A 13,714-nucleotide genomic window follows, 5' to 3' on the forward strand; every position below is an offset into this window, starting at 1 on the left:
AAGTCTAAACCTTGTCTGTGGTTTTCCGAGTAGGATCTGGGAAGGGATGACTGTGACAAGCTTCAAACTCGCGAGTGTTGGGCGTGTGACAGATGCAAAAGGATCAATGGATCCTATTCCAACATGATCGAGAACCGACAGATGATTAGCCGTGCGGTGACAGCGCATTTGGAACATTTTCACTGAGAGGACGGGAAGTAGCCATTGACAACGGTGATGCCCAACATAAAGCTTGCCATGGAAGGAGCCTTGCGTGCATGAAGAAGAAGACAGTAGGAAAGCAGAGATTCAGAAGATAAAGCATCTCCAAAACCTCAACCTGTTCTTCATTGCTGCATAACAAGTATTTATTTCATGTTCTTTTACTTTTTACAATTAAATCTGAGAATTATTGATATCCTGACTAAGAGTTACAAGATAACCAAAGCTTGCTTCAAGCCGACAATCTCCGTGGGATCGACCCTTACACACGTAAGGTATTACTTGGATGACCCAGTGCACTTGCTGGTTAGTTGTGCGGAATTGCAAAAGTGTGATTGTGATTTCGTGCACCAGGTAGACATATATCTTTGAGGACTTGATTCAGTCTCTGATCATCTCTGACCCTCTTCGTGTAGGAGTGAGGGTCATCTCTGGATGGAGGCAGCTGAAGTATTTCTCTCACTCTCTCCATACCGAACTGTAGGGTCTTCCCTCAGACCATGGTGTTCCAAGTCTTGAACTCGGGATGCGCATCCTTGATATGCTTGTCAGTCACCCACAAATCTGTATAGAATTCTCTGATCTTTAGAACTCCAACCTCAGTCATAGGGTTGGCCAGAACTTCCCATTTTCTGCTCCGAATATGTTCTTGGATTTTTGGATACTCGTCTGGCTTCAAGTCGAATCTCACCTTCGGGATCACTTTCTTTTTGCTGACAATCTTATAATACTGTTCCTCATGAATCTTAGTGTAAAACCGGTTGACATCATATGGGATTATGGAGGGAGCCTTCTCTTTTCTCTTTCTTGAAGAGGATTCTTCAACTTTTGGTATCATAGGGGTTATGAGAAAAGTGAAAATCTGAGGTTCCAATATCAAACTTAAAACTTTTGCTCGTCCTTGAGCAAAGAAAAAGAAAAGAATACGAGAAAGAATTAGAGAAAGAAGGGAAAGAGAAAGAGAAGAGACGTTGAAAGGAGTAAAAGGGTGGGGGATGTGGTGATTGGGTTCGGCTATGAGAAGGAAAAAAGAGGAGGAAAGGAAGAAAGAAAAGTAGAAGAGAAGGTTGGTAAGAGATGAAAATAGAAGTGATATTTATAGTGGTGGGGGATATTTAAGGTTCAGTCATGGGGAAGGGGTAAAAAGGGGAGTGAATTTTATTTGTTAAATATATGATATGAAAAGATATGATGAGGATTTGATGAGATATGATATGAAAATAGTTGGAAAAAAGGTAATATGATGGTTCAAGATGAGTAGTGGGGGAAGACAGAGAGGGTAAATGGTCAAAAGGTGGTGAAAAAGGGAAAGTGACAGTTTGGAAATTCAAATTGCCCACCTTTGAAATTGAATGTCCCCTTGCTGGCGCTAAATGCTACTTTTGGCGTTTAGTGCCCAAACGCTGAAGAGTGCATCCCTTTTGTGGCATGAAACGCCACTCCTAGCGTAAAACGCCAGAGATTTTTTTTTTTTTGGACGAGATGGGTGGCACTAAACACCCAGCTGGCGTTTAGTGCCCTTGGTGGGGGTAAAATTGGGTCCTTTGTTGGTGTTAAACGCCCTCCTGGTGTTTAAAACCAGCTCCTTATGCCCCATCCCTGGCGCTAAACGCCCAGCCTGGCATTTAGCGCCAGAACACTTCGAGTTAACCTTGCTCCAAAGTGTTCTGTTATTCCTTCTGGGTCTTCCTATCCTTGTTTAAGAACTTTGCATGATCACAAACAAAATTAAACTACGGAAAACTATGAATAACACTGAAAAATAAACAAAGAATCAAATTAGAAGAAGAACTAAAGGATACTCAAGGTTGGGTTGCCTCCCAACAAGCGCTTCTTTACCGTCATTAGCTTGACGGTTGTTTATGCTAAGTCAGCAGATGGGTGGATCTCTGGCGATCAATCTCACCTCTCAGATAGTGTTTCACCCTATGGCCGTTGACTACGAATCTGCTATCTGAGTTTTCTTCTTGAAGTGCCACATGACCATAGGGTGAAACTCCGGTGACCACAAAGGGTCCTGACCACCTGGACGTGAGCTTCCCAGGAAAGAGCTTGAGCCTAGAATTGAAAAGTAGAACCTTCTGGCCTGGCTCAAACACTCTTGAGGCAATCTTTTTATCATTCTACTTTTTAGCTTTTTCCTTGTAGAGCTTAGCATTCTCATAAGTAGAGTTCCTAAAATCATCAAGCTCATTCAGTTGGAGCAGCCTTTTCTCTCCTGCAGCCTTGGCATCAAAGTTTAGGAACTTTGTTACCCAATATGCTTTGTGCTCCAATTCCACTGGCAAGCGACAGGCCTTACCATAGACAAACTGGTAAGGAGACATTCCAATAGGGGTCTTGTAAGCAGTCTGATACACCCAGAGAGCATCATCAAGTTTCTTTGTCCAGTCCTTCCTTGAAGTACTCACAGTCTTCTCTAGGATCCTCTTGAGTTCCCTATTGGAAACCTTAGCCTGTCCACTTGTCTGAGGGTGATAGAGGATTACCACTTTATGACAAACTCCATACCTTTGCAGGAGTGAGTCCAAATATTTATTGCATGAGGGAGTTCTATAGGGTCCCCATATGTCACAATGTATTAAATAAAAAATATTGGAAGCTTGATAGTCACTTAAAGGAAACTTATCTCTTGTTTGTTTGGATTTTTCACAAGTTTCACAAATCTCATTGCTGGTAGATTTGTCATTTACAATAGGGAGCATTTGCACAATTTTAAATGATGGATGTCCTAGTCTCTTATGCCAAAGCACTAATTGATTCTCTAATCTGGCATGACAAGCTTGAATCTTGTGTGCCCCACGATACCAATAGATCCCATCCTTCCGCTCACCTGCTCTAATCAGCGTCCTCGAAGTGTGGTCTTGTATGACACAAAATTTATCAGTGAATTGTACTAGACAATGTTCTGCATCTGTTAATTAAGAAACAGAGAGTAAGTTACATTTTAAATTAGGTACATATAGAACATTTTTCAATTCAAGTCCTCCGTCAAGAATCATTGTCCCTTGCTTGCATGCTATCACCTGCTCTCCATCCGGTAAACCTACTGGATACCCGTGTAAAGTTTTCTTTTCACATAAATTTTTCAAGGTTTCAGTCATGTAGTTGGAAACTTGGTGCAGGGAATTGTGATCACAATTTTCACAACTCCGGTACAACTAACCAGCAAGTGCACTGGGTCGACCAAGTAATAAAACCTTACGCGAGTAAGGGTCGATCCCACAGAGATTGCCGGCTTGAAGCAAGCTATGGTCATCCTGTAAATCTTAGTCAGGTGGATTCAATTGGTTATGAGTTTTGATAATTGAAAGATAAATAAAACATAAATTAAAATAAAGATACTTATGTAATTCATTGGTGGAAATTTCAGATAAGCGTTTTGGAGATGCTTTGTTGCTTCTGAACCTCTGCTTTCCTATTGTCTTCATCCAATCATGCGTGCTCCCTTCCATGGCAAGCTGTATGTTGGTGGATCACCATTGTCAATGGCTACCATCCGTCCTCTCAGTAAAAATGGTCCAAGTACGGTTTCTGTACGGCTAATCAACTATCAGATCTCTCATCTCGGATGAAAAATACCAGGTACAGCTACCGCACGGCTAATCATCTGTCGGTTCTCACTTGTGTCGGAATAGGATCTCTCTATCCTTTTGCACACTGTCACTGCGCCCAACATTCGTGATTTTGAAGCTCGTCACAGTCATCCCGTCCCAGATCCTACTCGGAATACCACAGACAAGGTTTAGACTTTCCGGATCTCAGGAATGCTACCAATTGGTTCTAGCCTCTACCACGAAGGTTCTAATCTCACGGATTCGAATGCTCTGTTGTCAGGAGAGGCAAGTCAAATTCGTGGATCAGAGACCCAAGAGACTATACTCCGGCTGTCGTCCAATGACTACGTTGAACATCATGTAGACCGCTTGTGGTTGTTAGGCACGCGGATCTTAGCTAAGCGAGTAACGAAGATAGTGGGTGATTATCATGGGTCACCCCTTCATTCTGACTTAACTGAATTAAGTACGAGAGTATATCTTGGAGAAGAAGTAAGCATGAATTGAAAGAGAAATAATAGTACTTGCATTAATTCATGAAGAACAGCAGAGCTCCGCACCTTAATCTATGAGGTGTAGAAACTCCACCGTTGGAAAATACATAAGAGAAAACGGTCTAGGCATGGCCGAATGGCCAGCCTCTCAAATGTGAAAAATGGCATAAGATGATAAGATGATCCCAATACAATAGGAAAGACTAGTATTTATACTAAACTAGTTACTAAGGATTACAGAAATTGAGTAACTAAGTACAAAGAGTGCAGAAATCTACTTCCAGGGCCCACTTGGTGTATGCTTGGGCTGAGAATTGAGCTTTACACGTGCATAGGACTTTTCTAGAGTTAAACGCCATCTTGGATGCCAGTTTGGGCGTTTAACTCCAGTTCTGGTGCCAGTTCTGGCGTTTTACGCCAGAAAAGGGTCTCTAGCTGGAGTTGAACGCCAGTTTGGGCCATCAAATCTCGGAAAAAGTATGAACTATTATATATTGCTGGAAATCCCAAGATGTTAGCTTTCCATCCCAATTGAGAACGCACCAATTGGTCTTCTATAGCTCCAGAAAAACGCATTTGAGTGCATGGAGGTCAGAATCCAACAGCATCTGCAGTCCTTTCTCAGCCTCTGAATCAGATTTTTGCTCAGGTCCCTCAATTTCAGCCAGAAAATACCTGAAATTACAGAAAAATACACAAACTCATAGTAAAGTCCAGAAATGTGATTCTTGCATAAAAACTAATAAAAATATAACAAAAAGTAACTAAAACATAATAAAAACTACCTAAAAACAATGCCAAAAAGCGTATAAATTATTCGCTCATCACAACACCAAACTTAAATTGTTGCTTGTTTCCAAGCAACCAAAAATAAAATAAGATAAAAAAGAAGATAAAATACAATAAATTTCAAAATAACAATGAAGCTTAGTTCCAATTAGATGAGCGGGACTAGTAGCTTTTTGCTTCTGAACAGTTTTGGCATCTCACTTTATCCTTTGAAGTTCAGAATGATTGGCATCCATAGGAACTCAGAATTCAGATAGTGTTATTGATTCTCCTAGTTTAGTATGTTGATTCTTGAACACAGCTACTTTCTGAGTCTTGGCCGTGACCTTTAGCATTTTGTTTTCCAGTATTACCACCGGATACATAAATGCCACGGACAGATAACTGGGTGAACCTTTTCAGATTGTGACTCAACTTTGCTAGAGTTCCCAGTTAGAGGTGCCCAGAGTTCTTAAGCACACTCTTTTTGGTTTGGATCACGAATTTTACCACTCAGTCTCAAGCTTTTCACTTGGACTTTCATAACACAAGCACATGGTTAGGGATAGCTTGATTTAGCCGCTTAGGCCAGGATTTTATTCCTTTGGGCCCTCCTATCCATTAATGCTCAAAGCCTTGGATCCTTTTTACCCTTGCCTTTTAGTTTAAAGGGTTATTGGCTTTTTGCTCTTGCCTTTTAGTTTAAAGAGCTATTGGCTTTTTCTGCTTGCTTTTTCTTTTTCTTTCTTTTTCGCCATTTTTTGCCATTTTTTCCGCAAGCTTTGTGTTTTTCACTGCTTTTTATAAGCATAAAAACCGAAAACAGAAAAGAAAATAAACAAGGAGATTAAAGAATGGGTCCACCTTAGTGATGGTGGCTTCTTCTTCCTCTTGAAGAACCAATGGAGTTCTTGAGCTCCTCTATGTCTCTTCCTTGCCTTTGTTGCTCCTCTCTCATGGCCTTTTGGTCCTCTCTGATTTCATAGAGGATGATGGAGTGCTTTTGGTACTCCACTCTTATTTGCTCCATGTTGGAACTCAATTCTCCTAAAGAGGTGTTGAGTTGCTCCCAATAGTTGTGTGGAGGAAAATGCATCCTTTGAGCCATCTCAGGAATTTCTTGATGAGGGACTTCCTCATGCTCTTGTTGAGATCTATGAGTGGGCTCTCTTGTTTGCTCCATCCTCTTTCTAGTGATGGACTTTTGAGATGAATCTCTCCATCTCCCATGACTCGGAGTTGGAAGCAACTGCCTTTCCTTTCCTCTTGCTAGAGGTTTCTCCGGCCTTAGGTGCCATTAATGGTTATGAAAAAATAAAAAGCAGAGCTTTTTTTCACACCAAACTTAAAAGGTTTGCTCGTCCTCGAGCAAAAGAAGAAAGAAATTATTATAGGAAGAAGAGATGAAGGAGATGGAGGTGTGTGAATGGTTCGGCCAAGGGGGTTTTAGGTGGTTATGATGTGTGAAAATGAAGGAGTGATGAGGGGCTTATATAGGAGTGGAGTAGAGAGGGAATTCTTGTAATAGGGATTGGGTTTGGGAGGGAGATGGTTTGAATTTGAATGGGTGGGGGTAGGTGGGTTGTATAATGGTTTTGGAGGAGAAATGGAGGTGATTGGTAGAGGTTATTTTGGGGAAGAGTGTTATGGAAAGGTGTGAAAAGGAGAGAAAAAGAGTTGGGGTAGGTGGGGATCTTGTGGGATCCACAAATCCTGAGGTGTCAAGAAATTCTGTCCCTACACCTTTTTGGCATTTAAATGCCCCTGGACAACCCTTTCTGGCGTTTAAACGCCAGTCTGCTGCCTTTCCTAGCGTTAAACGCCAGGCTGATGCCCCTTTCTGGCGTTTAACGCCAGCCAGACACCCTTTTCTGGCATTAAACGCCAGTCTGTCTACCAATTCTGGCGTTTAACGCCCAGAATGCTACCAGACTGGGTGTTAAACGCCCATTCTGCTATCTTTACTGGCGTTTAAATGCCAGTAAGCCTGTCCTCCAAGGTGTGCTATTTTTTATGCTATTTTTGATTCCGCTTTAATTCTGCAGCTGTTTTTGTGACTCCACATGATCATCAACCTGAAGAAAGCATAAAATAACAATGAAAAATAAAATGAAAAAGTAATTAACATAGATAAATAAGATTGGGTTGCCTCCCAATAAGCGCTTCTTTAATGTCAATAGCTTGACAGTGAGCTCTTATAGAGCTTCATAGACACTCAGAGCATGATGGTGGCCTCCCAACACCAAAATTAGAGTTTGAATGTGGGGGCTCTGCTTGACTCTGTATTGAGAGAAGCTTTTCATGCTTCCTCTCTATGGTTACAGAGGAAGATCCTTGAGCCTTAAACACAAGGTAGTCCTCATTCAGTTACAGGACTAACTCTCCTCTGTCCACATCAATTACAGCTCTTGCTATGGCTAGGAAGGGCCTTCCAAGGATGATGCATTCATCCTCATCCTTCCCAGTGTCTAGGATTATGAAGTTAGCAAGGATGTAAAGGCCTTCAACCTTCACTAAGACATCCTCTACAAGTCCATAAGCCTGTTTCATTGATTTGTCTGCCATCTCTAGTGAGATTCTTGCAGCTTGTACCTCAAAGATCCCCTGTTTCTCCATTACAGAGAGTGGTATGAGGTTAATACTTAAACCAAGGTCACACAGAGCCTTCTTAAAGGTCATGGTGCCTATGGTGTAAGGAATTAAGAACCTTCCGGGATCCAGTTTCTTTTGAGGTAATTTTTGCTGAACCAAGGTATTCAGTTCCTTAATGAGCAATGGAGGTTCATCCTCCCAAGTCTCATTACCAAATAGCTTGGCATTCAACTTCATGATTGCTTCAAGATACCGAGCAACTTGCTCTTCAACAAAATCTTCATCCTCATCAGAGGAAGAATCTTCATCAAAGCTCATGAACTGCAGCATTAAGTTCCATGGAATCTCTATGGTCTTTATATGAGCCTCAGATTCCTTTGGTTCCTCAATAGGGAACTCCTTATTGGTCAGTGGACGTCCAGCAAGGTCTTCCTCACTGGAAATCACTGCCTTTTTACTCTCTCCAGGTTCGGCCACTTTGGATATAGTTATGGTCATGCACTCTCTTTTGGGATTCTCTTCTGTACTGCTTGGGAGAGTACGACGAGGAGTTTCAGTAACTCGTTTACTCAACTGACCCACTTGTGCCTCCAGATTTCTAATGGAGGATCTTGTTTCAGTCATGAAACTATGAGTGGTCTTAGTTAGATCAGAGACTATGGTTGCTAAGTCAGAGAGGCTCTGCCTAGAATTCTCTGTCTGTTGCTGAGACGATGATGGAAAAGGTTTGCTATTGCCAAACCAAATTTTCCCATCATTATTATTATTGAAGCCTTGATTAGGCTTCTGCTGATCCTTCCATGAGAAATTAGGATGATTCCTCCATGAAGGATTGTAAGTGTTTCCATAGGATTCTCCCATGTAATTCACTTCTTCCATTCCAGGATTCTCAGGATCATAAGCCTCTCCTTCATGGGAGGCTTTTTTAGCACTGCCGGATGCAGCTTGCAATTCAGTCAGATTCTGAGAAATCATATTGACTTGCTGAGTCAATATCTTGTTCTGAGCCAATATAGCATTCAGAGTGTCAACCTCAAGAACTCCTTTCTTCTGAGATATCCCACTGTTCATAGGATTCCTCTCAGAAGTATACATGAATTGGTTATTTGCAACTATGTCAATAAGTTCCTGGGCTTCTACAGGTGTTTTTTTTAGATGAAGAGATCCACCAGTAGAGTGGTCCAATGACATCTTGGACAATTCAGACAGACTATCATAGAATATACCTAAGATGCTCCATTCTGAAAGCATGTCAGAAGAATACCTTCTGATCAATTGCTTGTATCTTTCCCAAGCTTCATAGAGGGATTCACCTTCCTTTTGTCTGAAGGTTTGGACTTCCACTTTAAGCTTACTCATCTTCTGAGGTGGAAAGAATTTGGCCAAGAAAGCATTGACTAACTTTTTCCAAGAGTTCAGGCTTTCTCTAGGTTGTGAGTCCAACCATATCCTAGCTCTGTCTCTTACAGCAAAGGGGAAAAGCATGAGTCTGTAGACCTCGGGATCAACCCCATTAGTCTTAACAGTGTCACAGATTTGCGAGAATTCAGCTAAGAACTTATGAGGATCTTCCAATGAAAGTCTATGAAACTTGCAATTCTGCTGCATTAGAGAAACTAATTGAGGCTTAAGCTCAAAGTTGTTTGCTCCAATTGCAGGAATTGAGATGCTTCTTCCATAGAAGTTGGAAGTTGGTTCAGTAAAGTCACCAAGCATCTTCCTTGCATCTCCACTATTGTTCTTAGGTTTGGCTGCCATGTCTGCCTCTTTTTCGAAATTTGCTGTAAGGTCCTCTCCGGAGTGTTGTGCTTTAGCTTCTCTCAGCTTTCTCTTCAGAGTCCTTTTAGGTTCAGGATCAGCTTCAACAAGAATGTCTTTATCCCTGTTCCTGCTCATATGAAAAAGAAGAGAACAAAGAGAGAAGAGGAATCCTCTAGTCACAGTATAGAGATTCCTTTGTGTCAAAGGAAAAGAAGAATAGAAGAATGAGGTAGAGAGAGAATAGTTGTTTTCGAAAATGAGAAGTAAAAAAGTAGTTAGGTGGTTTTGAAAAAGATAAGAAATAGTAAACTTTTTTTAAAATTAAAACAAACAAGTCAAGTAGTTAGTTGAAAAAAATTTGAAAATAAATTTTGAAAAGATAAGAAGTTAGAAAAAGATTTTGAAATTAAAATTTTAAAAAGATATGATTGAAATTTATTTTGAAAAAGAATTGAAAAAGAAATTAAAAAGATTTGATTTTTAAAATTAAAGTTGATGACTTGACTAACAAGAAACTAAAAGATATGATTCTATAATTTAAAGATTGAACCTTTCTTAACAAGAAAGTAACAAACTTGAAATTTTTGAATCAAACATTAATTGTTAGCAAGGATTTTCGAAAATATGAAATAAAATTAAGAAAAAGATTTTGAAAAATTAGTTTTAAAATTTTCGAAAACATTAAAAGAAAAATGAAAAAGATTTTGAAAAATTTTAAGAATGAAAATCGAAAATCATAAAAAAAATGAAAAAGAATTGATTTTGAAAAAGATTTGAAAAGATAAAGTTTTTAAATTGAAATTTTGACTTGACTAACAAGAAACAACTAAATTTTAAAAATTTTTTACCAAGTCAACTCAAAATTTCAAAAATTATGAGAAGAATAAGGAAAATATTTTTTTTTTACTTTTGAATTTTTAATGAGGAGAGAGAAGCAACAAAATGAAACAAAACATAAAAATTTAAGATCAAAACAAATAATGAATGCAAGAACACTTTGAATGTCAAGATGAACACCAAGAACACTTTGAAGATCATGATGAACATCAAGAACATATTTTTGAAAATTTTTAAGAAAAGAAAGATATGCAAGACACCAAACTTAAAAATTTTTAAACTTTAGACACTAATAATTTGAAAATGCATATGAAAAACAAGAAAAGACACAAAACAAGAGAAAATTAAAGATTAAACAAGGAAAATCATCAAGAACAACTTGAAGATCAAAGAAGAACACAATGCATGAATTTTCGAAAATCTAAGAAAAATTAAAAACATGCAGTTGACACCAAACTTAAAATTTGACACTAGACTCAAACAAGAAACACAAAATTTTTTTGGTTTTATAATTTTATTAAATTTTTTTGTATATTTTTCAAAAAATTTTTGGAAATAGAAAATAAAGAAATTCAAATTTTTTTAATAAGAATTCCAAGACTCCTGTAATGTTAGTCTAAAGCTTCGGTCCAAAAGATTAGACATGGCCAATGGCCAGCCAAGCTTTAGCATAACAAATACAATGATGACCTTTCTACAATGGAAAGTGGAAACCTCAGTTCAAAAGATTAGACATGGCTTAACAGCCAGCCAGGCTTCACATATCATCATGAAGCTTTAGAATTCATTCTTTAAAAAAATTTTGAAATTTTTTTAAAAACTTTTTGAAAAGAAAATAAGAGTTGAAACAAGAAAGAAGTTTACCTAATCTAAGAAATAAGATGAACCGTCAGTTGTCCAAACTCGAACAATTCCCGGCAACGGCGCCAAAAACTTGGTGCACGGAATTGTGATCACACTTTTCACAACTTCGGTACAACTAACCAGCAAGTGCATTGGGTCGTCCAAGTAATAAAACCTTACGCGAGTAAGGGTCGATCCCACGGAGATTGCCGGCTTGAAGCAAGCTATGGTCATCTTGTAAATCTTAGTCAGGCAGATTCAATTGGTTATGAGTTTTGATAATTGAAAGATAAATAAAACGTAAATTAAAATAAATATACTTATGTAATTCATTGGTGGGAATTTCAGATAAGCGTTTGGAAATGCTTTGTTGCTTCTGAACCTCTGCTTTCCTATTGTCTTCATCCAATCATGCGTGCTCCCTTCCATGGCAAGTTGTATGTTGGTGGATCACCGTTGTCAATGGCTACCATCCGTCCTCTCAGTGAAAATGATCCAGGTACGGTTTCTGTACGGCTAATCAACTGTCGAATCTCTCGTCTCAGATGAAAAATACCAAGCACAGCTACCGCACGACTAATCATCTGTCGGTTCTCACTTGTGTCGGAATAGGATCTCTCTATCCTTTTGCACACTGTCACTGCGCCCAACATTCGTGATTTTGAAGCTCGTCACAGTCATCCCGTCCCAGATCCTACTCGGAATACCACAGACAAGGTTTAGACTTTCCGGATCTCAGGAATGCTACCAATTGGTTCTAGCCTCTACCACAAAGGTTCTAATCTCACAGATTCGAATGCTCTATTGTCAGGAGAGGCAAGTCAAATCCGTGAATCAGAGACCCAAGAGACTATACTCCGGCTGTCGTCCAATGACTACGTTGAACATCATGTAGACCGCTTGTGGTTGTCAGGCACGCGGATCTTGGCTAAGCGAGTAACGAAGATAGTGGGTGATTGTCACGGGTCACCCCTTTATTCTGAATTAACTGAATTATGTACGAGAGTATATCTTGGAGAAGAAGTAAGCGTGAATTGAAAGAGAAATAATAGTACTTGTATTAATTCATGAAGAACAGCAGAGCTCCGCACCTTAATCTATGAGGTGTAGAAACTCCACCGTTGAAAAATACATAAGAGAAAATGGTCTAGGCATGGCCGAATGGCCAGCCTCCCAAATGTGAAAAATGGCATAAGATGATAAGATGATCCGAATACAATAGGAAAGACTAGTATTTATACTAAACTAGTTACTAAGGATTACAGAAATTGAGTAACTAAGTACAGAGAGTGCAGAAATCCACTTTCGGAGCCCATTTGGTGTGTGCTTGGGCTGAGAATTGAGCTTTACACGTGCATAGGCCTTTTCTAGAGTTAAACGCCAGCTTGGATGCCAGTTTGGGCGTTTAACTCCAGTTCTGGTGCCAGTTCCGGCGTTTTACGCCAGAAAAGGGTCTCTGGCTGGCGTTGAACGCCAGTTTGGGCCATCAAATCTCGGGTAAAGTATGAACTATTATACATTGCTAGAAAGCCCAAGATGTTAGCTTTCCATCCCAATTGAGAACGTGCCAATTGGACTTGTGTAGCTCCAGAAAAATGCGTTTGAGTGCAGGGAGGTCAGAATCCAACAGAATCTGCAGTCCTTTCTCAGCCTCTAAATCCGATTTTTGCTCAGGTCCCTCAATTTTAGCCAGAAAATACCTGAAATTATAGAAAAATACACAAACTCATAGTAAAGTCCAGAAATGTGATTTTTGCATAAAAACTAATAAAAGTATAATAAAAAGTAACTAAAACATACTAAAAACTACCTAAAAATAATGCCAAAAAGCGTATAAATTATCCGCTCATCAAAGCTCCACTATCAATTATCCATAAATAAAAAATTCTCTTACCAATCATTTTCTCAGATTCATATAGTTTTTTCTTGTTGATCATATCTACCAATACGTTCCATTGCTCATTGGTCAATCCTGATATCTCACGTCTCTTGTCTTCCGTGTTGATAGCATGGCTACCACTTCCATCAATGTGTGCCACATTTGCACGTGCTGGAATTTCTCGAATACGTGTGCCTTGTCATCCGTAGCCTTTGCCACCGTCTCTTCCTTCATTTCTCGGTCGATCGCCCCACCATTCTGGATATCTCACAATCTGAAAGCATCCTTTAATATCATGCCCACTTTTGCCACAGTTAGAGCATATTGTTGATTTTTGGCTATGATCTCCTCATTGTTTTGTCCTGTTCCCTGCCTGCATTACGAGTCCTAAAATCAACCTTCTCTCTTCTGATGCCTTAGCCATCGTTTTCACTCTCTCCTCTTGCACTAGTATTGCGTATGCACGATTCAACGATGGCAAAAGATCTGTTGTCAGGATATTATTGACCGCACTATTCTATAACTCGCATTATCTAGGCCCATCAAAAATTGGTGGACCCTCTCTTCTTCCCTTCGCTTCTCAAGTTGAGAGTCAATTTCACACTTACATCCACCACACATGTATTTGAAAATTTGCTCGCACTGTGCTAATTCATCCCACAACACTTTCAATTTCCCAAAATACACCGTTATGGTCATTCCTTCCTGCTTGCATCTCGTCAGATCTGACTTCAGTTGTTGTATTCGTGTTCCGTTCACAGCAAAAAATCGTACTTTGATAT

The sequence above is a fragment of the Arachis hypogaea genome, chromosome 18 (assembly GCF_003086295.3).
Source record: "Arachis hypogaea cultivar Tifrunner chromosome 18, arahy.Tifrunner.gnm2.J5K5, whole genome shotgun sequence".
Taxonomy (NCBI): Eukaryota; Viridiplantae; Streptophyta; class Magnoliopsida; order Fabales; family Fabaceae; genus Arachis; species Arachis hypogaea.